The 24,275-nt window shown below is 40.4% G+C and overlaps 1 pseudogene; it reads left to right on the top strand.

Annotated features, from left to right (window-relative positions):
• The first annotated feature begins 860 nt into the window (after window positions 1–860).
• On the top strand, window positions 861–4,909 carry LOC147429725 (uncharacterized; annotated as a pseudogene).
• Window positions 4,910–24,275: the final 19,366 nt, after the last annotated feature.

Below are 24,275 nucleotides of genomic sequence, written 5' to 3'. Positions count from 1 at the left end.
CGCGCTCGTTGTGGTAGCTCGCAGTTTCCAGCTCGCAATTTACAACTCGCAGTTTCCAGCCTTGCTACCGTCGAGCTCCGAGTTTCCAGCCCTGCTGCGTTGGAGCTGCCACACAGATTTTTCAGCTTCCACAGAGTCTGCTTGCGCTGCCTAACATAGACGGGTACGTTTTTATTAATAGTTAAATACCATAGTAATGGGTCACTTAAATACCATAGCATGGGTCACTTAAATACCATAGCATGCCTTGGTTGCATTTCCTCTCAAGGATATTAACACTGGCAGCGTTCGGGAAAAGTGTACCTCAACTGCCCTGAGCTGGTTGCAAAATCAAAGTAGCCGGTTGAGGGGAGGGCAAGAAGGAGAAAATTCCGCTTAAAATGCATGAAAAATAGTGTGAAAATGAATTTTTTCGAACACTGGTTGACAGTATTTCAAGCTTCTGAAAATGAGAGGGGGAGGGAGAGAGAGAGAGAGAGAGGTACCCTCAAGTGTTCGAAAAAAATGTGTGTCAGCTTAATTTCTTGTCATTTTCAATTTCCAAAATTCATGCTAAGCGCAAGGGGAAAAGGAGAAACTCCAGGCTAAAATAGAGGAAAATACTGTCGCAATGACCGAACGCCGGCGTGCGGCCCTATCAACAGGCTTGAAATTTTCCCGTGGTTGGCTTGCTTAGCCAATTGCTTCCCACCGAATGGTGTTGAATGATGTGTCATTATGTCCAATCAACTAGAGATTGTGCATTTTGTTTATTTTTTTGCTAATACAACTTAATTTTAAATGTAGAGCTACTTATGCCATGTCTGCAAATTTAAGTTTAGCTTTGACTTGTGTAGGTCAATTCACGACAAGGGCAATCGATGGTAGGCAAAAATGGTACATCTAATCGAAGAGGGCGTCCTCCTGCCAGGTGTTTTAAACTTTTAAATATCTGTAATTAAATATTTTTATGAATTTTTTACATTTTTTAATCATGTTGGAATAAATAAATAGCCTTGGTTTCTAAAATCTGTTGGAGATATATCTCATGGGCTCTGCATAGTATTTGAAATAGTGCTCTAAATTAAATTTTGTTTCATTTTGTTATTCCATAACAATACTTTATGTTTCATTATGTGCTTCCGTCAACAACTGATTTCTTTTTGAAGGTTACTAAAAATGTTGAATTGTTTATTTACGTTGGATCAGCCCTAGATCCCGTGGTCGGGCCCGGAGAGGGAGGAGTAATGACCAAATCTCTTATGGTCATGTGGACAATAGTGACCAAGTCTCTTCGGTTTCAGCTACTATCATGGTAGAGGAGCTAGAAACACAAGAAGAGGAGATTCTATCTATGGACATGGGGCAGGGATCTTTACATGAGATAGATGAGACACTAGCCCATGAGGAGAATGGGTTGCAGATAGTCCCATGGGAGATAAGGGACGAAGTTAGTGCAGCAGCAAAAATGGAAGATGAACAAAAAATCTTCATGCATAGGGGTCTTGAGAGCACACGTGTATTTAGCTGCTTTGATTGTCCCTCTATTCCCTTGTGCAGATTGATTCCATATGCAAGGGTGAGAGGGTTGAGAGACGATCTTAGTGGGTTGAAGTATGCCTTTGCAAAAGAAGGCTATATGCCAGAAAAGGAGCTTTCATTGTCTCTTTATTGACATGCAAAAGAGAGGAGAGCCTTGTGACAAGTATGCCAATAATTTCTATCTTTTTGCCATTGTTCACATTCTTTGGATTTTGTTTAAAGTTTAACTTTTGTGTGTACTCAAGATGAGATCAAAACAACATGGGGACCTCTATGGAATGAGATCAATGATGAATTCGAATGTGAATTGAAAAAGAAACCAAAGTTTCAAGATCTTGTCAATCACATGTTCTATGTTTGGGAAGGGAATCATCGTACTGTGGCATGTACAGAGGCAATTAAAGAAAGGTTTTCCACTTCTAAGGAGAAGCATTGTCGTGTTTTGTGCACTATCATAGATCCTACCAAAGTGCCTGAGATTGCGTTGCTAAGCAGTTTGCAAAGAATGAACTTGTAAGTGTTTTGCTTGTTCAACTTTGCTAGTATTTAAGTTATCGTATATTTGAATGCTTACATGATGTGTCAATGCAACATGAATACTCATGCTCTGGTTGCCACTCATCTTCGTGATGAGATCGTTAATACCACACACATTTGTGTGGCGGATCATGTGATGTACTTAAACGGCTTACCCGAAAAGGATCAAAATCTTATTGCCGCCGTACGGAAAAAGTATGCCAAAGGTTCCGAGCCTTGGTATACGCTCACTCGACGTTACCTTGGCAGATTGGTCTATGATGTATGAATCAAATAAATTGCTTTCTTTTGTCATTGGTGTGAGTGATTATTAATATAGTCTTGCTTATTTTGGATTTTAGATTCAAATGACAAAAGAGAAAGAGAAGAGAATATCGAATGTGAAGCATGGTTTGTCTGACGAAGACTTCAAAAAGGAAGAGGAGAGAATTCACCAAGAGATAACACACAAATATCAAGATCGTATTGGGAAGGTACTTTATTTGTTTGCACCTACTCTTTATTTGTGGCGAATGGTACAATATGTAATTAGAGTAATTGTCATTATTATACTCATATTGCAGTTACTTAACATTGTGGATCCCAACCTTGGGACGGATTTTCTAGCAAGGATTTTGTCTCTAAAATGGGGTAATGATAGCTAGGCTACATTGGAGAAATTGAACTCAATAGCACTCCAAGATGCTCCTGTTCAAAACAAGATTCATTGGATTTCTTTGCTTGAGGCGGACAAGATTACAAGGGGTGCATATGGTCTTACAAAGGAGATCACGTCTTTCGCATGTAAGATGATCCTTGATAATTAATCTTGAATTTATTGTACTGTCCTTTTTTTCCTCTCACTCTTTTTGGACTTGTAGGTGGCTTCGTAGAGAGGGTTTTTTGGCACGAGTCTTTGAAAGAGCATTTCAGATTGTGTCAGATCTTATGGATGTGCCTGGCGTTGTGCCTTTGCCACATGAATCTACCCTCACATTCTATTTTGAGGATATAAAATTTGAAGCCAGGCCCTTTTTGTTTCCAATTGAAGTGTCTCTTGGAGCAAAGACGAAGGATGTGGAGAAGCAGGCATTGAAGAAGGTAGATACATTACGAATGGCAGCACAACGTTTGTCTTTCAGGTGAACAATTTATTAATTGCTATTTTATTAATTTGTTATGTTTATGTGATGAGCTTCATGTAACTTGTTAGCTGTTCATTGTAGATTCCTTATGTTTTTGGTATCCAAGAATGTGTTGCCTGCCATGCATTTTTTGGCAAGATAGTGGACTCAGATGGCTACTCAAGACACATGCATGTACCCCTCTAGTATGCGCACCTTGAGTGCATGGGAGATTGAGAATTTTCCGTGGTGGATAGATATGGAAAAAGGACATGTTCTTGGTCGTGAAAGAGAGCAGCATGACACGATGTCGAGGGATGCTGTGATACAAAATCCACCAGCAGATAGACGAGAGGCGAGACATGCAGGTATGTTTCACTCTTTGGCATGCCAAACAACCATAAGCTAATAGTATTTTGACTTAAAATGTTTTGTTTAAGATGCACGCAACTCTCAAAAAGAAAAGGAAACATTTGTGGATACGATCGTAGAGGAGGATGTGGGCTCAATGCCTGGTATGTCTTATAAAATTTTGTTAATGCTTTCCAAAAATATGCTTCATAGATGACTAATTTTATCTTGTTGTGATGTTCCAGTGTCTTCTGGCACCATCATGGCTAGGAAGACTATCTCATTTGTTTATCTTGTGGAGTCTCCACTACAAAACATATCCAGTTTTGTTGACACACGGTGCATGGCCATAGTGGGGGACTACATTGCCATTGCTGCAGACTTCAGAGCGGGAGTCCGGAATTCCATATGGATCCCCGTACATGAGCATCTTTCACGGGCACGTTCGGAGGCTACACTATATACTCGCACGGGGAGAGCCGTTCCATGGGCTGCTGATTTCATTTTCTTGGATCTCCCCTTTGGTGGGTCTCTAGTAGGCTCCTCTACTCTACCTCACTGGGAAATTTGTAGTGAGGATCATGTGCGTGCTGGAGTTCATTTAGCATTCTTGACGCTAGCAGATTCAGGCTGGCTTCTAATCATGGTGTCTACGGCGGGTGAGATCCTTTTGTTTATGATCATGCCATAAGATAGTAATAATCATTGTAAGTGTTTGTAATAATTAATGCTTTGAACAGGAGAGGCCATTGGGTGGGTGGAGAGGTTTTGTCGTGCTGTAAAGATGGTTGTTCATCGACATATTGTAGTACTCCATCATGGAGCCTATGGTCATTTTGAGAGTTTTGGCAGTCCTATTGAGGTGACACACTTGCTTTGTATTAATACTCTAATGATTTATGTTGTTGCTTTCTCTAACCGTGCCTCTTTTGTTACCGTGTCTTTTCTCTGTGCTATTTATGGTTCATCGAGTAGGTATGCATCCACCGTGCTTTGTAGCAGAGAGCACTGTTCTATTTTCTCGCCTTGGCATACAATCATCGGATTCTTTTATGATGCATCATGTTCCGGAGCTGTCTCAAGCTAGATCATCATCAGGCGAGCCATTGCGAGGTGGATTGCAACGGATCCATTCTTTTGTTGCATGCTTTGTGGAGCTCCTTTGTCGGCGTGGAGGTATTTGCTTGGAGCTTGGATGTGGTACAGCCCCTGCACTGGCAGCTTGTGTGGGATCAGGACGGACATGTGTTGCGCTCGACATTGATGAGCCATTGATTTCAGGATATGTGCTACCATTACTTTGTCGTAGAAAGCAGAGCAGAGAGGACCCCTCCACCTCCTTAGATATTGATGATGAGGGCGATATGCCATCGCGTGTCAATCCCTTTGATGACTAGTGAGGCCCATGTCTTACTATGCCATTGACATTGCTTATGTTTTTTTATCCTTTTGATGTCAACATTGGTATTTAGTGTTTATGGATATTGCTTCTATGTCTTGTTTAGTATTTTGTCTTGATGATGCATTTTCTTGTTGGTTAGAAGTTCCATGCCGGTCTACGCTGAGGAGATGGCTCGGAGCATGGAAGTGGACATGCGATACGATTCTGAAATCTCTGAGACACGTCGGAGACAGAATGTCTACATCGACAATGAGTGTGAGAATTGAGGGATTTGTAGCATATGGTTCTTGTCATGTTTTAATGGAAACTTTTGAGTTGATGTTCCAATGTTTTGAGTCGTGGATGAGATGTATTCACTCTTTATAATAATTTGGTTAGAATTTCAAATCCTCCTGTGAGGTGGCTTAAATGGCTAATGGGTTTGTTTTGAAATATTGACCTATGTACAAAGGAAGCTCTGTCCAATTTTTCTCAAAAACTAGTATTATGTTTTTCTTTGTTTTCTTGTTACTATCATATGCATTGACTATGCGTTGGAGGGGGAAAGTCTACATCGACAATGAATGTGACTAATCATAAGAATTGAGAAATTTGTAGCATTAATGTTAATTTTGTGATTCATGTCTTGTTATTTTCATATGGTTCTCATCACGTTTTGATGAAAACTTTTGAGTTGATGTTCCAATGTTTTGAGTCGTGGATGAGAAGTATTCACTAACAATTTGGTTAGAATTTCAAATCCTCCTGTGATGTGCCTTAAATGGCTAATGGGTTTGTTTTGAAATATTGACCTATGTACAAAGGAAGCTCTGTCCAATTTTTCTCAAAAACTAGTATTATGTTTTTCTTTGTTTTCTTGTTAGGTCATATGCATTGACAATGCATTGGAGGGGAAAATCTACATCGACAATGAATGTGATTAATCATAAAAATTGAGAAATTTGTAGCATTGATGTTAGAATTGAAATTCATGTCTTGTTATTTTCATATGGTTCTCATCATGTTTTGATGGAAACTTTTGAGTTGATGTTCTAATGTTTTGAGTCTTGGATGAGAAGTATTTACTCTTTGGAACAATTTGGTTAGAATTCAAATGCTCATGTGGTGCCTTAAATGGCTATTGGTTTGTTTTGAAATATTGATCCATGTACAAAGGAAACTATATCCAATTTTTTTAATAAAGTAATATTGTGTTTTGCATCATGTTGTCTTGTTAGGCCATATGCATTGACAACAACACCATCATAGATATTCGCTCGAGTTCTTGTATGCTCGCTCATGTTCGCTCGGGCTACGGTAGAACTCGAAGAAGAAGATCGGATTCAAAAAGCGATTGAAAGCACTAGGCAATCCATATATAATGAGCTTAATATATTCGAAGGCTATGATCCAGAAGGATATCTAGAGTGCTATGTGACAGAGATGAGGATTCAAGCAATTCCAAAAGCTCGGATGATTACAGCATTTGTTGAACTTGTGAGTGATGATTTCAAGCACCAAGTTCAAGACTATGCAAGTGTATATGCAAGCAACTGGGGTGAGTTTTCTATAGCTATAACACAGGTATGCTTGGAACATCAAGACCAAGAGATGGAGCAGAGTGGAAGTGGATGTGACCAGGTAGAGTTGGTGTCTCCTCCAAGCCATGCAAGTGTCAACACATCCATACAGGCTAATTTAGAAGCAGTAATAGATGCATATCTTTTGCAAGATGCAAATTTATTGTATGCAGATGAAGCAGACATAGTGGAAGCTATTTATGCACGTTTGGGTCTTGTAACCTTCGTATCTCAAGATAATGACTCTCATGATGCTATCCAAGCGCCTGAAACGGCTCAAAGCGACTTAGAGGATGATGCAAACTCGTCGGCTATGATAGATGATTTGGACGCTACTTTTGATTCGTTTGAAGATGCACATGAGTGTATATACAAGGATGAGGATGCTATGGTTTTGACTGAGGATGTGAAGGGAAAACAGGTGGAAGATGGCTATATTAGTGATGTGCTACAATCTACTTTTGAGCAGATCCAGGAACTTTTACCAAGTTTAGAAGAGCCGGATGCCTATGCTGAAGACATATACCAGGATGAAGAAGTCGTTATCAATAATTTCCTATGCGAGTTTGATGCATGTGGTACTACCCAAATGGATATGCCTAGCTGCGAAAGTGCTAATTTAGAGGGGGTGACTGAAAATCTCTTCCTTTGTGAGTATAGCTCTGCTAGTAGCATTGCAGATTGTGAAGTACCTCAGCTAGACGAGGTGGAAGAAGAGGAGTGCATTGACATAGTAGTATGTATGTCTTGTATATATGGGGTAGCAGATGTGATGCAGATGACTCATGAAATTGTGCCTTATTTAGAGCTAGATGCAGCAAGCTTTCACAATTCCATGGTAGAGGAAGGAATGACAGATGAAGATTCTCTGCATGAGGATTGGGGTTCTATGGATGAAGCTATGAATCTTCAAGATTCACAAATCAAAGATAGAGAAGTGTTTGGTTATGCTATACAGGTTGAAGTGACATCAGAGGATAGAAGAGAAGAGCAAGAAACCTCTTCGGATATGGTTTGTGATTGGGATGATATTTCTTATCTGTGTGAAGATGCAAATAAAGATGCTTGCCATAAAGTGCCTACTATACAGGGTTCTAAGAATTTCGGTTGCCTGCAGGTATGCAAACAATATCTGAGGCATAAAAGGGATTTAGGTCTTGTGTCACAGGGTATAAATTGCAAGCAGGTTTGTGAGCATCTATCTGCTATGGATAGGAAGGGTATACATGGTGATGCCTTGAAGCAAGAAGAGGATGCTAGCTCTGTGCTGACACCAGAGTCATGTAATGAAGAAGGGTTCTCCCTAGATGAGTGGAGACATGATTCAGTTGAAGATAATTTAGGGATGGGTCAAAAAGGAAGAAGGGGTGAAGATATTGTGTCAGAGACTAACTCCAAGGAGGTTTTTGAGCAGTCGGTTACAAGTGACCGGGAGCATACCTACCAAGATGATTTGGAAAGGGAATTAGACACCATATTTGAGAGGTATGCAAAGTTTTATGATGTGAAGCTGGAGAGGCATTTGGTAAAAGGTGAGAGAATTGATGAGAGGTTTACCATGCATATTTCTAAGGTTTCTCTCGATGTTGAGAAAGGCTATCTAGAGGATTCTTTTGAGAATGAAGATGCAGATTCAGACTTCTATGCGAAAGAGGTACATATGGATTTAGAGGTTGGTGAGAAGGTTGAAGTGCAGTTTCAAAAATCTTTCGAGTATATTACAGGAAGCCTAGAAGTGTTTTTTGAAGAGGAGGATGAGGAACTTATGTCTCTTCGTCATGAAGATTTTGCGCATAATTGAGATTGTTACAAATGTTTTGGAGATAGATGTATATAACAATTCCTTTTGATCCGAGAGGAATTAAAAGATGCGGAGAATCTCAATGCTTAGTACAATATAAGTTTTTGAGTTACCAGTATGATCCTGGAGGAGGTCATGGGATGACAGGGGATACAACTGCTTTCACAAGTTACCATGAGGCTGGCACATGCCGGAGGATGCGCAGGTTTAGAGGGGGTGGATGTCGTGTTGTGACACGTACATAGTGGGAACACATGCTACAAGATCTATCTTGTAATTTTTTAGATACATAATTATATTTCCTATAATGTACATATGAATATTTAAGTATAATAATAAGCCTTCTATCTCATCCTATTATTTTTCTCAAGGGTAACCTATTCTTAATTTACCATCAGAAAATACTATAGGAAAAGCATCAATAGCTCCGCCTCTTTAACTTGGGCAAAAAGAATTGATTCTTTATTTCTACTATCTCATTATTATCTCACACCCTAGCTAGATCCTATATCTAGGGTAAAATCCAATATATATATATTCTATGTATTTTTCATATTTTTCTTATATTTCTTTTTAAATAGCTACTAGGAGGGAATAAAGATCAAAATACTGGACCCCAGTCTGCCCACATCATGCAAGGACAGCTCATTTCCAACTTTTCTAGTTTCTATTCACACTGGCTCCTCTCTTCTTGTGTAAACCCTTGGGAGTTCCCTTCACCTATAAAAGGGGACCTCTTCTTCCTTGAAAGGAACTCAAGCATTCAAGCCATTGATGAGAGGAATTCTTGAGGGAGTGAGTAGTAATGCCTAATTCTACTTAGCCATTAACATAAGCCCAAGCCTACACTTTCTCCTAGAGGAAGACTAGCCATTCTTGTACGCTATCCTTGGAAGATCAAATCTAATCAAAGAAGATCTTGGACTTGGCGTATCAATCAACGTTGAATTCTCCCCTCTTCTTCTCTCTCCATCAATGATGGTGTCGAAGGGTTTGTCAAGTAAGATGTGTTCTACATTGATGTTTTCTTGATTTCTTGTTGTTTTCTTTTTTATCTCTAATCCAACATATATATATATATATATATATATATATATATATATATATATCTAATATCATCTCCTTAACCAAATCTATCTCTCTCACTCTTAGTAATTCATCCTCTCTACAAATTTTAGGTTCTCCTTGCTACAGGTACATCTCTCCCCACTTTATCTTTATTGCCTACGGGCAAGAATAGGGCTTGGGAGGGAAACTCTCTTCTCTTCTCTTCCCTTCTCTTCTCTCATATCCACATTTTACACATACTAGCTAGAGTTATCCTAGATGAATAATCCACATGATGATAATTTCTATCGCTTTCACTCTGTATAATCTATTAGAATTAACGTAAGGATTAGCCGTAAAATACACTTTCAACAACGTATAGTGTTTCTCTTTGCCCCAGAAAGGCTCAATGAAATACTTCTATCATCGGATCCCATTATACTACCTCTCATAGACTATAACTTTTCTGTTGACGTAAGCGTAGTTATCTTGCTATGAACCAAGAGGATTTGTATACACAATTAATCCCAATCACTAGACAAAATATATATATTATGGTAAGCACAAAACTACAATTCCAAAGAACGATTCGTAGCCTATTTGGTCAGCCAAGGTTGAATGCCATTAACTCATCTATTAACCCTTTCATACTACCCATGATACGATATGACCATAGCCTTGATGTTTTTATCTTTGTGTTATTTTGACATTCTCTTTTGTGTTCTTTCTTTGTGTGTGTGAGTGCAAGAGAGAAAGAGTGGGACTTCTTTGATTGTACTTCCGTCCAAACCCTAGTCTTCATGGCATCTATGGTTTAACTCCTTCATATAGTTTTTTTTAGTTCTCTCACAAACTCTCACAGCCATAAGCGCGGTGCTTTCCCGGCAAGACCGCAAATTTCTCGACAACGCTTCTTAGTACACTTATATTTTCACAAACAAACATACACCTTTCTACGTAAACTACATAGTTTCATATAAGCTACATCGTTCTATGCTTATACATTCCAAATCCAAAACATTAAACTCACTAATAAACCATTGAGTTAGGTTACAACCCCGGGGAGGTCACCTAATAAAAATGTAACCTATCACGTGAGTTCAACAGAAGGGTATTTAAAGTTCTTGAAACTTACAGAAAATATACAGAAGGGAATTATTTTTTCAAATTTGCTTACAAATTTTAAAAGAAAAGGGTACATTATATTCATAACAAAATTCACAGATAAGGGGTTTTACAAACATGTGTTGAACGCACGTGATATGGTAGTTTTACACATAGTGAACCCCCTGGGGTTACAACACATTACTTAAACATACATGGCACCATCAATTCCACTTGCATGCTAATGTGAAACCCTCTAAATGACATCCCCACCAATAGGAACCTTTACCTAGTCTTCCAATTGCAAGAGTGAAGGTTAACAACTTGAATGTGGCAGTTTTCACATCTCCTTCATTCTCCCTACTACTAGGAAGTATCTTCACAACAAAGGCGGGCGATATCATAATTATACTTACAAATAGTAGAACAAGATAACTCTTTATTGTTTCCACTTGATTCTTGGTATGAAACACCACAAGAAACGTTCTAGAATAAAGTTCCTATAGAGAAATATAAACAACCTCTCTCTCTCTCTCTCTCTCTCTCTCACTCACTCTCACTCTCTCTCTCTCTCTCTCTCTCTCTCTCTCTCTCTCACACACACACACACACACACACACACACACACACACACACACACACACACACCACTACAACACGTCGTGCGAATACCGGCACGTATACCGATGGGATTGAGTTTAGTTGTAAAATGAACTAAGTCGGTATACGCGTCGATATCTGCCACGGAATCAACATGCTTATATGCGCGTCGGTATATTATGTGTCGGTATAAACGCTTGCATACACGTCCGTATAAGTGTTGAAATACATGTCCAAATAAGCTATTATATATGCAACGATATAACCCTGTAAATTGACGATTATATATGCGTCGGTATGTTCATCTAAATACGCGCTGGAAAATATAGGTCGATTTTGACGCATATACTGATGCATATAGCAGCACCTATACCGACGCATATAGCAGCGCCTATACCGATGCATATACAGATGCATATAATAGCGCCTATACCGACGCCAAAACCTATAAATTTTTTTTGGGCAGAGAGGTCTGGCTGTTGTTGCTGCACATACTGCAGCAACAGAAACCAACCCTCTCTGCCCAAAGGAAGAGTGCAAAAGCAACCGCACTCCACCTTTTTGATTTTTGGACAGAGAGAAGTACTGAATGCTGCCGCATGTGCTGCAGCAGCAAAAAGCAACACTCTCTATCCAAAGGAGAAGTGCAAAAGCAATTGCACTCCATTTATGTGTAGAGAGAGTTAGTTGCTACTGCTACATGTACTGAAGCAGCATAAACCAACTCTCACTACTCAAAAGAGGAGTGCAAAAGATACGACAATCCACTACTCTGTTTCTTGCTAAAGAGCGAATTCAAGAACTGTTGATCAAGTACTTATTCAACATTACATAAGCATAAGTATAAAACAATAAGCATAACCAAGTCTTTGTCAACCATAAGCATAAAACAATAAGCATAACCAAATCTTTGTCAACCATAAGCATAAAACAATAAGCATAACCAAATCTTTGTTAACCATAAGTATAAAACAATAAGCATAACCATAAACATAACCATAACCATAACCATAAGCATAACCATAACCATAAGCATAACCAAATCTTTGTTAACCATAAGTATAAAACAATAAGCATAACCATAAACATAACCATAAGCATAACCATAACCATAAGCATAACCAAATCTTTGTCAATCCAAAACAATAAGCATAACAAAATTGAATTGCACCAACAATCGCCAAAGTCCGTCTACAACAAGTCATACCATAACTTCATTTACCAATCCAAAACCATATCATAAATTGAATACAAACACTTGAGCAAGAAGAATTTTCATGACTTCATTACATAACTCAATCCATATATAATCACAACATAAATCCATCCATCTGCTAACCAACCATGAACAGATAACAAAAAGTAAAAACATGTAACTATAAGTGTAAATGTCGGTATATATACAATCATGAATATACACAAAACTAGCTACCAATACAAATCTATGAACTCTGTCCCTCAAGGCAAGGCCTCCCAGTCCACGGCCTCTCCCTCCTCCGCTAGCTGTGTCAAAAGAGCTACAAGCCCATGCTTGTAGCCATACTTCTCCTTTCCACGTGTAGGAGGACGCTTCATTGCAAGTTCGTGCAAAACCAAACACTTAACAATAAATAAATATGAAATAACACATATACATTTAGTTAATCAAAGCGTTTTTATGATACTTACAAACTCGTAGCGAAGCATGTCGTATCCTCCACTCCCAAGGTGTGATGATCCAGCAGAATCCAAACGTGCTTTGGCTGTCTCTCTCTACTGCTGGAATCGCTCAGGATGCTCTGTCAGCTCTCTACCAATCGCTATCCACTCCTCTGCGTCCAACCATGCCGTCTTCAGCTCATTGTTCCTGAATTTGACGCTGGCCTCTGATCGACGATGTGATATGGTGCCAATCACCACGCCCAAGATCCAATCATTCGAGACTTTATCGTATCCCTCTACCGGCCTGTACTCCCTATGAATGGCCTCAACGATGTAGTTTTTCCTCTCCTGATCTTGAGCATCCCAATGCTCCATCACAGAATGGCCAAACTGAACCGTGCAAAGCTGCCGTATCCTCTGTCGCATGGCCTTTCCGGCCGTATCCATGACCACAGCTCCGTCTCTGGTCGTATACACCTTGCTAGGATCATGCTCATGTGATCCCCAAGGTGTATGTGGTGTGCTCAGTGGTGAATTGTCTACTGAAGAGAGCGGTGGACGCGCTCTCGGTGGTGTGGAAGCATCGGTAGCACTGTCACCACAACAACCACTGCCTCCAGAAGAGACACCTGAACGGCACCTAGACCGTCTCGAAGAAGACCGGCCACTCCTTGGTGTAACTGGTACACTCGTCGGAGGTGTAGTGCCGATCGGACTCGAGGGCACACTAGTCAAGGGGGTAGGAGGCACACTAGTCCTAGGTGTAGGACCAGATGTACTAGGTTTGGAGGTGCCTACACCCCAAAGAGCCTGTGCATGAGCAATCTGCTCAAGTGTAAACTGCGACAAGAAGCTACCTATCTGCTCGGGTGACATGCCGGCCGGAGTGACTGGGAAACTAAAGTCTGGAGAGTATGTATAGTCGTCGTTGGCCATGGCTGCAAAACTTAAATTCAAAGAACAACAGAAATACGTCAATTCACTATTCAACAACTTAAGCAATATAAATAACATAAAAAACAAAACTGTAACAAAAATCACTATATTTAATTGATGTCGCGAGTGTTCATTACAAATTACATCTTAACCAAAATCAGTGGTCATTCTCTCATCTTCTATGAGAGCTGATGCGCCAAAAATATCTATATCAATCTGTACTTCCGCATCTTCATCATCAAACTCCACTTTGTTATCGCTCTCCGCATTTAGCTCCGCATTTACGGTGTCATCTCCATGTTCTGATTCTGGCATTTGTTGATCGTTGACCTCTACTTCGAAATCCTCATCTGTCTGCCGTGCCTCTGAGTCTTGCAACTGTTCAGCCATTTCCAAAGACCGTCTGCGTTTTTCCGTAGAAAAATGCAACCGAATTTGACCTACGGCTTGTGTATTTGACGTTTCTTCTATCCGTTTGACCTACAGCTTGCTATACACGCTCTTGACATTTCCTTAAGACTACCTAATGGACTACGGATGGTTTCGGTAGGCATAAAAGCCATTTTCGAAATCTGTTTGCGTTTTTCCGTAGAAAAACGCAACCGGATTTGACCTACGACGTAGAAGCCGTTTATGAAGTCCATTTGCGTTTTTCCGTAGAAAAACCCAACTGGACTTAAAAAACGGCTTGTATTTTGGGCGTTTCTTCTATCCATTTGACCTACGGCTTGTTAAATGCCCCCGCCCAACCTTTTTTGAGGAGGAAGCTTGTCTCTAAGAGAAACGACGGCGCTGTTGTTGCTCCCTAGAGGACTTTCATGTGTAAAGGTGAGAGTTGAGCTTCGAATGTATTTTGAGCTGGTCAAATGAAGTCAAAGAAGCTCAAGCGGAGTGCCACATGTCGGCCGATTATTAAAAATGCTAGAGGAGAGTGAGAGAGAAGCTCTGTGAAGCGCTATGATGGTTTTTTGAGCAAGCAATGAGCCACCATCTTTGCCTTTTGTGTTTTGTCGCTCCTCCCTTCCCCTTTTCTTCTTCTATTCTGCTCTCGTACTAGCCACGGCGCCGAGGGAGTGTGTGTATACCCGGGCCGCTGGTTCTTTGCACACACACACACACACACACACACACACACACACACACACACACACACACACACACACACACACACACACACACACACACAGAGAGAGAGAGAGAGAGAGAGAGAGAGAGAGAGAGAGAGAGAGAGAGAGAGAGAGAGAGAGAGAGAGAGAGAGAGAGAGAGAGATTGTGTGTGTTTTACATGCTGTCACTAAGAATGCCGAATGATGACAGTAAGATGCAAACGTTTCTGTTGGTCATGGAGGGCAAGGCCAAAGTGTGGTTCAAAGCACTGGAAGGCGAGCCAAAGTAAATGTGGCCGGCATTACGCACGAGGTTTCTGCATGACTTTCGCAAGGAAGTGTCCCCGCTCGACATGGACACCAAGTTGAAGGCTTTGAAGCAGGATGTGGGTGAAGATTTCAATGTGTTCTTGGATCATTTCAAAGCTTGTCTTTATTCTCTCTCTTTCCCTCTCTACCTCTCTTTCTCTCTCCCTCTATATCTATCTCTCTTTCTCTCTACCTCTATCTTTCCCTCCTTCCTTTTGCCTCTCTCTTTCTCTATTCTCTCTCTTTCCCTCCATCTCCTTCTTTACCTCTTTTTCTCTTTCCCGCTATCCATCTCTCTTTCTCTCTTTACCTCTAGCTCTCTCTCTCTCTCTCTCTCTCTCTCTCTCTCTCTCTCTCTCTCTCTCTCTCTCTCTCTATCTTATTTTCTCTCCCTCTATCTTTCTCTACTCTCCCCTTCTCTCTATTTCTCTTTCTTTCTCTCTTTTTTCGTCTCCCTTTTTTTATGTTTAATTTTGTTTCTACTCTATTTTTTTACTACTTTTTGTTAATGTATTTAAAGCTTTTTTATTCTATTGTTGGATATAAAAAACCCTAAAACTAATTAACTTTAACCCTAAAATTAATTTCAAGAAACCCTAAAATACAATTAACAATAACAAATTTGAATATAAAATTAAATAACAATAACAAATTAAAATTAAACAATAATAACAATTTGAATTTTAAAATTAAATAACAAATTTAAATATAAAATTAAACCAAAATTAAATCATGTGTGTGTGTGTGTGAGAGAGAGAGAGAGAGAGAGAGAGAGAGCAATTAGATTGTGCACTCACATACACTCGTATGTGTGCACAAAGCTTCCGGAGTAGCTTCCACATCTGCAAAAAACACACACACACACACACACACAAAAAGCAACCAAAAAACAAGGACAAAAGGCTTACCTGCAGCAAGTAGAGAAGGTGTGATGGTGTTTGCCCAAGCCCGTAGTAGTCCAAAGGTGCAGATTTGGCCGCGAGTTGAGCGAAGAGAGAGAGAGAATGAGTTTTTGGAAACGCGTAGAAAATAAGCCCGTGGTTTCGTTTTTACCAGTCGGCGTCGGTATACGCTGCTGGATACGCGTCGGTATACACTACTGTATCTGCGTTGGTATACATTGCTGTATCTGCGTCTGTATACGCGATGGAAATTGAAAATTGATTTAAAAAAAAAATCTGAGCTCCCTCTAGTATTGCCGATGCGCATACCGACGCCCGCGTAGAAAATAAGCCCGTGGTTTCGTTTTTACCAGTCGGCGTCGGTATACGCTGCTGGATACGCGTCGGTATACACTACTGTATCTGCGTTGGTATACACTGCTGTATCTGCGTCTGTATACGCGATGGAAATTGAAAATTGATTTTTTTTAAAAATCTGAGCTCCCTCTAGTATTGCCGATGCGCATACCGACGCCCGCGTAGAAAATAAGCCCGTGGTTTCGTTTTTACCAGTCGGCGTCGGTATACGCTGCTGGATACGCGTCGGTATACACTATTGTATCTGCGTTGGTATACACTGCTGTATCTGCGTCTGTATACGCGATGGAAATTGAAAATTGATTTTTTTTAAAAATCTGAGCTCCCTCTAGTATTTACGTCGGTAAGTTGGCGTTGGTATTCAAGTGATCTCTAGTAGTGCACACACACACACAAACACACACACATACACACATACCTACCAAAAATAATCTTGAAGTTACAAATTCACCTACAAGGTAGTTTTCCTCATCATGACTTGAATAGAGTGAGCAAGGCAAGAAAATTACACATGTTATCACACAGGGAAAAAAGGCTATTGCACCAAGCTCACCATGGTAGATGAACAATTGGTCTCCAAACTACAGTTATGGCAAAAAATAATAGGTTTAGGTTGCTGCAAATACCAAATCAAAAGAGGGATTCCCGAAGTAGATAGTTTAGCCAAAGCCAAAGTAGGTTCTTGCATATTGACGGATGCTGAGCTGTTGGTGGTGCTACACTCCTGAACTAGGAGTACAAGTTTTCAACGTGGGAGGGCCGACGATGTTCTTCAGCCAAACATGCAATGGAACCAAAAAGATTTTTCTTTTTACCAAGACTAGAAAGCACAACAAATGCCACTGTTGCTTCATAGAAGGTGGTAGAGGTTAGAGATGAAGCTCCATTGAGAGAGACACAGCTAGATAGGGATATCATGGGAGAAGCATGGAATCAAAGGTGGTGTGTGTGGCTTAAGGGTTGGGGACAGGCAAACAAAAGTGGCTGGAAGTAGCTCATGAGGCTAGAAGTAGCATTCGCAAGGTACCCAAGGTGGGTGGGAGAGTAAAAAAAGGGTATGGCTAGAAAATGGCTTCAAGCGAATGCCAAAGGTAGACAAATGAGAAAGGGATAGAGTAAAGGGTGGGGGAAACCCAACCTATACTGGTGTTGTGGGAGGGTGGAATGTGCATAGATCAGATAGAGTGAGGTAGTGGGAGGCTCGATCATGACGCTACATGATCACAAAGCCATGGAAGGCAACTCGGAGGCGAGGATAAAAGCAAGAGTTTTCAGGTGTAAAGCAAGGAAGGAGTTGACTAGAAGGATTTAGTTTAAGGTGGATCCAAATTGGAGGGACAAAGCAAAAAATTTAAAGGTCCACCATTTGTCAAGAAGGAATATGGGCATGAGAAGGATAAGGAGTGATTAAGGTAAAAAGGGAAGAGCAAATGCGTTTCTCTCATAATGAGCTCATGAGTGGTGTGAATTTAGAGATAAAAATGGAGAAGGTGAGTCAAGGTTTATAGAGGGAAGTTCAATGTTCGGAAGAAATGGTTCTCAGTTTAATATCGTGTTGCTTTTACTTCAAGTATGTCGGTTGAGGACAAGAACAAAAGGAGAAATTTCACCCCAAAATCGAGAAAAATAGTGTTAAAAATAATAATAAAACCCTAATTTTAATTTTTCAAGATCTCCTCTTGAAGAATTCAAGAAAGGGAATTTTGTATATTTAGTAAGAATGGTTTTTCCAGAACATTGGACAGTTTGAGGTGGGATGTTGTTTTTGGGAGGGAAGGGAGTTACTGGTAATGTACTAAAGTACATAGGGAAGAGTTAGAATAGAAGAGGTAATACTTGGTTTATGAGAGGGAGTGCTAAAAAAAAACCTAGGTTTAGTGTAATCCCACCTACAAATTTTGAGATTTTTGTCATAAAATCTAGTATCTAACCAACCCAAATGATTTTCTCGTATTAAATTGATCATTCAATGTGGGACAGTAAATGGGAACAAGGGTTAGAATATAGACATGTGCTCTCAGATCTATCTCAACACGGGGCCAATGGTAAAGGGGTCCAAAATGAGAGATGTTCTGTCAAAGAGCAAGGCTAGCTAATGGAGCTTAAAGACCTTAGGGTTAGCTTGATTAAAGACCTCCAAAGTTTAGTGTTAAAAATTCGTTTGACCTTAGGTAAGCTAGGGCTGAGCTTGAGGTGGGAACACCGCCCAAGCTTGCGTTGCTTGTCGTGCTTGCTGACTAAGGTGCTTGAGGTGCTTGATGACTAAGATGCTTGAGGTGCTTGTTGCGGGAACACTACCCAGGCTTGAGGTGCTTTGCCATGCTTGCTGACTAAGGTGCTTGGGGGTAAGGTGTGAAAAAGTCAACAACTATCCCTACAAGGAGGAAGCAAGCCCTACAAGAGGGGGGGTAGAGAGAGAACACACACACACCCTTCAACAAGGCAAGCTTGGTGCAAAGAAAGCAAAAGGGACACTTGTCAAGTTCCTCTTCATGTTGCCCTCATTGTGTGCCTAAAACCTATTGCTTGGCCTCCCAAGGGGTCGGGAATTTCATATTCACGTAATGACGTGTTTCTTTTGTGATCATAGTGTTAATTAACAAAATTATTAATTCACAACTTTTCACATTCACAAAAAATGACCATGTGAAGGCTACTAGACCATTCGGTCAATTTTTCCCTCTAGAATAGAGCCCAAGCCCTCCGAATCCTATTGGATGGACATAGAGGTGGACCAATGAGAATTAGGCTAGAGTACATTTATTTTAATTCATTTTAAAACACTTGATAAAAGAACCAATAGAAATTAAGATCTCTAGAAGACTATTGGATAGTCTCCTAAGGGGTCCAATGAGCATTCAGCAGCCCAATGGCTTGCCTGATTCCTATTGGCCAAAAGACTAAGGGGTCCAATGAGAGTTTAATTGCATTAATTAAATACATAAAGCTCTCACAAAAGGGGAAAGGGGGACACATGTCAAAAGGCTATCACTTATGCTTCTCAATTATCATTGGCTAAGATTTGCAGGCTTCAATGGGGTGCCAACATGAGTAAAATCTAAGAGGGGTCGACCAAGAGAGAGAGGGGGATGATTTTGGCAAGGCATTATCACACACACACACACACACACACACACACACACACTCACTCACACAATCTCATGTGTGAAGCAAGAAGACTCTCTCTCTCTCTCCTTCTCAAGCTTTAACGGTGGAAAGCTCATCATCTACTCCAAGCTTGTGAGAAGGGAGGCCTACACCAACAACTCTTGGCTTTGTGATGCAAATCCAACCAAGATCCAAGCTTCAATGCATGCTCATCTCCTCTACCATGCTAATTAATAAGCTATGCTAAGCTATTATGAGTGATTGTGTGAGAAGATATACTTCTTTCTCGTAAGAATACTCCTTCTTCCTCTCAATCTACTCTCATACCCCACTAGCTCTCACCATCTTCGAAGGTGTGTGAGGTCTTGAGTCTGATACCGTGAAGGAATTGACGTGGTGTTTTATAAGTGTGTGTATGGTGCTTGAAGCTTCCATCTTCATTGCACCAGCAAGTTATTGAAGGAACACAAAGTATTGTATTGTAAAATGTCTCCCTTGATGGGGGGAACCTATATTACAAAGCCTTTTGGAGGGGGGACCGGCTCCATGTAAATCCAATCCTCAATTGTTGTCAATAGCTTAATTTCTCTCTCTTTTGAAGTACTATTCATGCCTATCTAGCTAGGTGTTATTCTTTTTGTTTCTCTCTCCATCCAAGCACTCTTGCTATACTCATTAGGAATCTATAGATTCCTAATGAAATGCTCACTATGTTTATGCTATTTTCCGCTACATACAAGATACTAGGCCATTAAATGTTACTCTATGTAGAATTCCGTATGGTATCACATGAGTGTAAGGAAGAGGGATTTTTAATAGGGGTACCATAAGCGTATACAATAGAGGTAGCCCTCCACTTATTTTTTATATCTACCGTAGGTAGAGGGGGAGCGGGGGTTGGGGTTATCACTTCACCCTCTATCTTTCCTCTCTTCCCACTAATTTTGACATCAAATCACACCCTCATTTTCACCTTCAAAGAAGTTAACTCTATTGGGTACAACATGTCTACCTCTCACCAGTGCTCGAAAAAAATGTTTTTCCAAAAACTTCGCAAACTTACATATGAGAAACATTAGAGGTAAATTGAATAAATTTGAAGGTTTTTACACAATTTTTGTAAAATTTTGTAGGTTTTCTTACCTTCAAATATAAAATTTAGAGGTAAATGTAATGGAAATGGTCTATTAACTTTGAGAGTAGGGGAAATTAGAGAAAGTACTTTTGTAAAATCACTTTGTGAGCATAGCGGGTGAACATAATTGATGGTAGAAACATAAACAGAGCATTTAGTAAACTTGGCATGCACAATACTTTTGCAAGAGAGAGAGTTTAGAGAAAATCACAATAGTTGAGGACCGGATTTATGTGGACACGCGGTCCCCCCTCCAATAGGCATTTGTATTATAGTTTGTCCCATCAAGAGAGACTTGTTACAATACAATCTTTGTGTTCCTTGCCCAGGGGGTTCACTATGTGTAAAACTACCATATCACGTGCGTTCAAGACATGTTTGTAAAACCCCTTATCTGTGAATTTTGTTAAGAATATAATGTACCCTTGTCTTTTAAAATTTGTAAGTTTTTTTAAAATTTGAAAAAATAATGCCCTTATGTATATATATTTCTGTAAGTTTCAAGAACTTTAAATACCCTTCTGTTGAACTCACGTGATAGGTTACATTTTTATTAGGTGACCTCCCCAGGGTTCCTTGTGACCTAGGTGATGCAATGAAGATAGAAAACTTCATCCATCACAAGAATAGCATAAACTTTGTGGAAAGCATTAACTATCCCAAGCCTCAGTGCCAAGACCTCAAACACCTTTGAAGGTGGAGAGAGCTAGCAGGGAATGAGGGTAGGGAAGAGGAAGAAGAAACATTTCATAGGAGAAAGAATTATTTCCTCACTTATCATCACTCTTCTTGCTAGCATACATAATGGCATAGTAATGAATATGGAGAAGATGACAAACTTAAGCATTGAAGCATGTCTCTTAGTTGGATTTTCATTTCATAGCCAAGAGTGTTGGTGTGGGCTCTCAACTTCTCTACTAGCTCAGAGAAGGAGATGGAGCTCAAGGAGATGGATCTCTTGCACTTTGCACTTCACACAATAAGAGTATGTGTGAGTGTGTGGGGGAGAGTATACCCCTCAAGCATGCCCCCTACTTGCTTTGATCGACCCCCTCTTCTAGCACAAGCTTGAAGCTCATTGGACCCCTGCAAGCGTGACTAATCACATGCAGGATGCATTATAAGCAACAAGGGTAGTCTTGGGACATCTGTCCCCCTTTCCCCTTTGAGAGAGAGGACTTGATAAATGCTAAAATAATTAATTAAATTAACTTATTTATCATTGGAACCCTTGCAGGGATTTCATTCATGTCTTCACGTGAAGTGTGAAGTGGTAATAACTCATGCTATTAACACTCCATGTGGAGTGTTAATAACATCAAATTTGCAATAACTTTCTCAAAACCGGGAGTTTGTATTTGCCTACTGAGATATTTGAGTTGCCCGTTGGGACTCCTTCATAGCCCGGCAAGCTCGACATTCCCTCCAGTTTTTGGAAAGAGGCACCACATTTTGAGGGGCCTATATAAACAACGTTCCATTCTCTCAGACAACCATTTTGCCACACTCTCTAGAGTGCTCACTAGAGATAAAATTTGAGATTTATCGTTGAGCTTTATCAGATAATTATTTTGCATTTTCCCCCCCCCGATAAGTACTTCTGCGAATAGCTACCTCCCCTGGGTGTTTATCCGCCTGGAAAAAAGTTTGGGTAGGGAGAATCCTCGTGGATGGTTTAGGTGGTGCAAGTGCTTGGGACTCATTTCTATTGTTGGAATGCAATGCTCCTCATCACTACACCGGCGTACTTGTATTTTATGACTAGTTACCTCCCTTGGGTGTCTATCCGCCTGGAAACGGATTTGGGTAGGGAGCATCCTCGTGGATGATTTAGGTGGTGCAAGTGCTTGGGGCTCATTTGTTGTTGGAGTGGAGTGCTCCTTATCACTACACTGGGGTACTTGTATTTTATGAATAGTTACCTCCCCTGGGTGTCTATCTGCATGAAAACAGGTTTGGGTAGGGAGAATCCTCGTGGATGGTTTAGGTGGTGCAAGTTATTGAGGCTCATTTCTATTGTTGGAATGGAGCACTCCTTGTCACTACACCGGCGTACTTGTATTTTATGATTAGTTACCTCCCCTCGATGTCTTTCTCTTGGAAATAGGTTTGGGTAGGAAGCATCCTCGTGGATGGTTTAGGTGGTGCAAGTGCTTGGGGCTCGTTTCTATTGTTGGAATGGAGCGCTCCTTGTCACTATACCAATAAGATTTGAATGCACCTTGGGGGCAACTGGGCTAGGGAGCTGACATGTGTCCCCTATTCCCTTTGTGTAAAGGGAGCCTGTGTGAGTGTTTCTCTCTCATCCCCTACAAAAAGGGCTCGCCCCCTCCTCTTTCGGAGTCTTTGAAGAATTTTTGCACACTACCAAGCATCCAATTTTCCTAAGCGATGACCATTGGACTTTACCTTTGAATATTGGAACCTTAGCATTTTGGAACCTTAGCATTTTGGAAGTCTTAATGGGCTGAGCCTTAGGTCTTTGAAGCCCACTTCTTGAACATTGCTCTTCTACAGATGGTACCCATTTGGATCCCTATTTTCCCTCCTTTGGATCCCTACTGTGACCAATCTGCTTGCCTTACCAATAATCTAGCTTTTTCTCCCTTGGTAATTCCCCATATTAAGTGATCAGTTTAACATGAGAAAATCATTCAGGAGAATTAGTTATTATGACATTACCTCTATCTTGAGATCATAGTCATTCTCAACTATGGGGTAGAGAAGATAAAGCCTATTTCTTAGTCCTTTTTTCTAGCTGGTAGAGGATCCCTATGTTACCCTACAACATCATTCCAGAATGGATTACTGCAACCTTTACCCATTCCCACCCGCCCTGGGAAAGTGTTGCAATGGATTTCATCTTTGATCTCCTAAAGACACAAAGTGGGCCACAATGGTATTTGGATTGTCATTGACCGATTTCGCAAGCAAGCTCACTTCATTCCAGTGAAGGAAACAATCAAGCCAAACCATTTAGCGAGGTTGTTCATTGCACAAATATTTGAATTACATGGCATGCCTGAGACAATAGCCATGAGTTTGTTCTGGAGGGCTATTTGGGAGAACATTGGCACGTAGTTGTAGTTCTCATCATTCTACCCGCAGACAGATGGGCAATCTGAGATTGCAAATTTAGTTGTTCTCGATTTATTGAAGTCTTACATTTCTAATCAGAAGACTCAATGGGAATTTTTTTTGCCTTTGGTGGAATTTTCCAACAATGACACCATTTGAGATAATTGAAGGTGCTCCAAAGGTTCCACCCTTCCTTAGCACTAAAGACAAGATTTTTGAATCCGACCAATACACGAGGGACTTGGACACTGCTTTTGCCAAGGTTCAAAAGGCTTTAAAGAAATCTCAAGAACAACATAAGAAGGCAGTAAATCGACATCGACAAGATTTGAAATTAAAGAAAGACAATTGGGTGCTCTTACATTTTGAGAAGGCACGCCTAAGGAAATGAAAGGAAAAAGAGTGGATTTTTCCAAATTAAAGAAAAGATAAATGATATCTCCTTTTGACTCAAGCTTCCTGATACTTGGAAGATTCACAATGCATTCCATGCGAGTCTCTTGAAACCTTTTAAAGGTGATGTGCCAATTGATGCCTAAGCTGCCATAAGCATGTATGTGCATTAGTCCTAGGTTATCCTTTAATTTTATGCCTTGCATCCATCTAGCATCTTCAAAAGGATAGTTCTTAAACTTAATAAAATACCCTCGGAGAATCTTACCGCCTCTTAATACCTTG

The sequence above is a fragment of the Adiantum capillus-veneris genome, chromosome 22 (genome assembly GCF_014529385.1).
Source record: "Adiantum capillus-veneris isolate H3 chromosome 22, ASM1452938v2, whole genome shotgun sequence".
Classification (NCBI taxonomy): domain Eukaryota; kingdom Viridiplantae; phylum Streptophyta; class Polypodiopsida; order Polypodiales; family Pteridaceae; genus Adiantum; species Adiantum capillus-veneris.
Note: the sequence above shows the minus strand (reverse complement) of the source record. Positions and strands in the feature narration are given on the sequence as shown.